This window comes from Pteropus vampyrus, unplaced genomic scaffold, assembly GCF_000151845.1.
Source record: "Pteropus vampyrus isolate Shadow unplaced genomic scaffold, Pvam_2.0 Scaffold15, whole genome shotgun sequence".
Taxonomy (NCBI): Eukaryota; Metazoa; Chordata; class Mammalia; order Chiroptera; family Pteropodidae; genus Pteropus; species Pteropus vampyrus.
The window spans coordinates 6,215,033-6,220,204 of NW_011888796.1; positions in this window are offsets into that span (position 1 = coordinate 6,215,033).

The window sequence follows — 5,172 nt, forward strand, 5'->3', positions numbered from 1 at the left end:
TCAATTAGATACAGTGGTGGCGGCCAGTATTGCCTATTTGCTAACGTGACTTTGCAAGCTGCTGAGTAGGACTTAAATACTTTTAGGCCTTGGAAGCGTATCTTTCAAGACTGTCAAACTTTTAAATGAAAAAGGAATATTTTGAGTTCAGTAAAGAAGTATTGCGCATAAATATATATATTTCCACTTGACACTGGATTATTTTTTTTCTCACCTTTGCCTTTTTATATAGTTAATATTGTTACAATCTAGCTTTGGGTTGTATATTAATACAGATATATTAATATAGATAATATATTAATATAGGTTGTATATTAATATAGATATCGGTAGTAGATTTCATTTACATTGGTGTGTAAAAACAATGGTCTATATAATATAGCATTAAATTCTGATAAGATAACCAATTCATACAGCACCTCTTTTGAACTGGTCAGTAGGCCCATAAAGATAAGGTTTAAAGATTGATTTTAATGCTATTTTTGTTTCCAGCCTACAACGCTGAATGATGTGTCTTCTTGAAAAGTACTGTGAGACATGCCTGAAAAGAGGAAAGGACCAAACATAACTACTCGTTTTCTTTTTTAATTGTGGAAAGAACAACCGTAAATTACAAACTTTTAGATTTAACATTTTGAAAACTCAGTGTTAACACTGGTGTCAGAGTCAAGAGTGACATTGAATACGGGCTCTGAAACTAACAAGTCACTTAACCTCTCTATTCTTTGGTTTACTCATTTGTATCTATATCACCGAATTATGGGATGATTAAATGAGATAATACATGTAAAGCACTTCAATAAATGTAATTTATAGATGCAAGCAATCAATAAATGTTAGCCATTAGTATTGCTGGTAATCTTTTTATTATTTTTATCATTATTAGTACTCCAGTAGTTGCTTGGGTTTATGCCAGAGTTCAACCAGTTTTAACTTACAAGAATGCCAATTATGGTAATATAAATCTACATAGATTCTCTATTTTCAACTTCGGAACTGCCAATAGTGTTCTCGCCCTCATATATAAGCATGGTTGCAGAGATCCTTAATCATTTCCTTTCTTAATATACTTGTAAGAAATTCCCTCTGGACAGTGGATATAGCTAAAGTGCATAATACTTGTTACATAAAACCTGAGCATTTCATAATAGCAAATCTAAATCATTAAAATTTTTTAAGCATTTAAAAAGTTGAAAGCAGAAAGATAATTCAATTCAAAAGATATGTTTGAAAAGTCATTAAATTTGCCCCGAGTTCAATTTTCCTTTTTAAAAATGTATAAAATACAGTATTTTATGTGTATATGTATACATGCGTATGTATATATATGTACACACACATACATACATGAACATGGAAAACAATAATAGTCGACCAACTTGTTTTCAACTAATTACAGCCGAGCCAAATAACATTCTTTAATTCAATCAAACCTGTTTAGCGAAATTCTAAAGGGCAAAAATTTCTATGGGATAAAGTTATAAATCATCTTCTTTACAATTATCTATTAATAAATGCACTTAGGTTATTACGATGTAAATAAACCATGATGAACATTCTTATTCAATCATTTTCTAATATTCATAAGTGTTCGAATTTCATTCCAAATCAATTCGCAGAACTTTCTAAGTAGACTGAAAGATTACTTGCAAATGACTCAGTTGACCATGAACCCATAGTTCGTAGAAAGTTGGGCAGTGATTCAGGAGGAGACAAGTGAAACTTGAAATTTGGATTGCTACTAAATAATATATAGAGCACTGACCCTTTTAAAGAGTGAAACATCAGATTCGGATAACTCAGAATGTATCAAACTATGTAAGTAGACTTAGTGATCAATAAGTGACTCTTGGCTTATTATCACTCTAAATTGCCCACCCCCGTAGGCCTATTGTATTATAAGAACAACAACAAAAAGTATATCATTTGGAAGATAAGTGCTGAGAAGATAAAAGATATTAAAAATGCTTTTTTTTCTTTCAAGAATCAAAACCAAATAAATGTGTATATTTGCCTGAGTTAATTGAGAATAAGAATAGACTGAAAATTTGACACTAGCACTTTTCAATTGATAGACATTTTAAGCCTAAATTTACAAAGGAATGCCAAAGAATTTTCAGTTTCTTGTGCAACATGTAAAGAGATTGGAAGCTCTCATCCTCACACTAAGAAAAAAAGCTGAAGAAACTGAAAACCAACAACTTTTAGATCTATCAGAGAATCGAGGTCACAAGGAAAACTGCTGCTCTAAAAACGAGAGAGACAGATATAGAGAATCACTGCTTACCAGAGGATCACAATTTACCAGGAGCAGAAAACAGCAGCTTAAGCCAACATCATATTTGGAGCCAATATTAGTAGGGATACTTTAAACTGTAATTGAGGAATTGCTGGAGGCTTTGTGTAGACCAACTTGAGAGTTAAAAACTCCAAGGGGGGCTCAGCCTTAGAGGGGCCCCCACAACTTTCTTGAGTTTTACCTCCAGGTACCCTAACAGGTTCTCACTGTGAAAAACTTCTCCTTGCTTTTTGCAGGAGGAAGGGAAAACCAACTCTTTTGGAATAGTTCCAGAGCACTCTGTTCTTTTTTTAAAGGTCTTCCCTCAAGGGAAGCTATTTTACCAGAGCCTAACCAACCTTGGGGAAGGGAAACACCCAACTCCAGCCCTCTCCAGCTTTCAATATGGGAGAAGGCACATACCTCATCACGCTCTCTAAGACCTAATCATAGGACTAGAAAATGCTTTTGCTCCTCCCACACTTTACCATAACACCACAACAGTAGGGTTCCTGTGTAATAATGGGATTATAGCTAAAAGAACGGCAAGCCTCAGACCCTATTTAAAGAATTCAAAGACAACAAGAGAAACAAAAACAAGGACACTAGAGTAAATTTTAGCTCAAACACCACAGCTACAGTAAACAATAACACAGCCAAACCCCTACCCAGATAAACATGAAACTTTATAGTAAAGGCCTATCCACCTAAGTTCCTTTTATCTAATACATGTCTGGCTTTCAACAACAACAACAAAAAAAAATTACAAGACATGCTAAAAAGCAAAATAAAAATCTGAAAAGATAAACCAAACATTAGAACAAGACTCAGATACGGCGGAGATTTTGGAATTATCAAAGAAGGACTTTAAAATAATCATATACTACGGAGTCTAAAGGAAAAAGTGAACAACATGTAAGAACGGATGGGCAATTTAACATTTGGAAACTAAGGAAGAATTAAAAGAAAATGCTACAAATGAAAAATAATGTGACAAAAATGAAGAATGCTTTTGAAGGGCTCATCAGTAGACTGGACACAGCTGATATGCCAATACAAACTCACAAGACAGAATTCAAAGAAAAAAATTAATAAAAACGATGCAACAGAATATTCAAGAGCTATAGGACAATAACAAAAGATGTAATCTCACTGTAGTGAGAATACCAGAAAGGGAAGAGAGAGGAGCATAAATATTTGAAGAAATTATGGCTGATAATTTTCCAAAATTAATGGCAGACACCAAACCACGGATTCAGGAAGCTCAGAGAACACCAAGCAGGATAAATATCCAAAATGACTCCTATTGTAACTGCAGAACAAGCTCAGAATGGTCCTATCCTATTTAACTAGATATTGAATTGATTTTCAGAGACAATAGACCAAGACTGCAAGACATAAAGCCAGGGCATGTGCAGAGGAGAGAGATTTGACCTCCAGTTGCACCTGAAATGAAAGTTTTGCCCCCACCCCAGCCAAATGACCAGGATATAACTGGAACTTGAACACCAGAACTCCTTCCGAAGCCAATACTGGTTGTCCAGGAAGAGCCAGTATTGATGCCCCTTTACCATAAATGGCCAAGTTCCAAGTTCCTCCAATGAAAACTTGCCCCACTAGTACTTCCTCATACCTGTTCCCCCTAACCCCTTAATAACCCTTAACCTAGTCCAGAAAGCAAGATGAATTTGAAGCACCATTAGGTCTCCCAACTTCTCAGTTGGTCCCTTCTCAACCAATAAAACTTTTCTTACTCCAAACTGTCACGTTTGAATTTGGGCTTTTTGAAACATTGGGCACATGGACTTTGGTTTGGTAACACTAGGTATATCATATTCAACCTGCAGAAAATCAAAGACGAAGAGAAAAGTTTGAAAGAAGCCAGAGGAGTGTGCATGTGTGGAGGGGTGGAGGGAGGGAGAGTGAAAATACCTTACCTATAAAGAAGAAGGATAAGAATTACATTGGACTTATCTTTAGAAGCTATGCAAGCAAAAAGAGAGTAGAGTGAAATATTTAAAGTGTTGAAAGAAAAATAAAAATACCAACCTAGAATTCAGCCTAGAAAAATTATCCTTCAGAAGTCAAGGAGAAATAAAATTGAGTAAATTTATTGCCAGTAGACCTGCCTTGTAAGAAATGTTAGAAGCTTTTCAGAGAGAAGAAAAACAATAGAGGTTAGAAATTCAAATTCACATAATAAAAGGAGTGCTATAAAAGGAATAAATGAAGGTAAAATGAATTGTAATTTTTTCTGATTCTTAGTTGATCTAGCAAATAACAATTTGTTCAGAAAATACTAAAAGTATATTCAATGATTATATATTATGGATAAGTGAAATGAATGGCAGCAATGTTAAAAGGGACAGAAGGGAGGAATTGGGAAAACTCTTAGAATGTATTTATATTATTGTGAAGCAGTATAATGTTATTTGAAAATGGACTTGGATTGGTCATAAATGTATATTGCAAACTCTAGAGCAACCACTAAAATTTTTTTAAAGTATAATTGATATACTAAGAGAGGAGAGAAAATGTGATCATACAGAATGAATCATACGGAATCCTTCTTTTTAAAACCATAGAAGGCAGAAAAGCAGTGGAAGACAAGAAACAAAGGACGAGTGCAACATATAGAATTACAAAGAATCAACAATAATGACAACAAAACAATCAGGAAAACTGGAATTAATAAGCAATTATATAGCAAGATTATAATATTAGGATATAATATTACTATAAAAATGTCAGTTGCTTTCCTACATATAATAACGAGCAATAGGAATTTGAGTTAAAAACATAACCCCATTGACTATAGTTAACAATACTGTATTTTATTCTTGAGGGATTCTGTGAGAGTGGAGCTTAAGTGTTCTCCCCATAACAAGAATAAC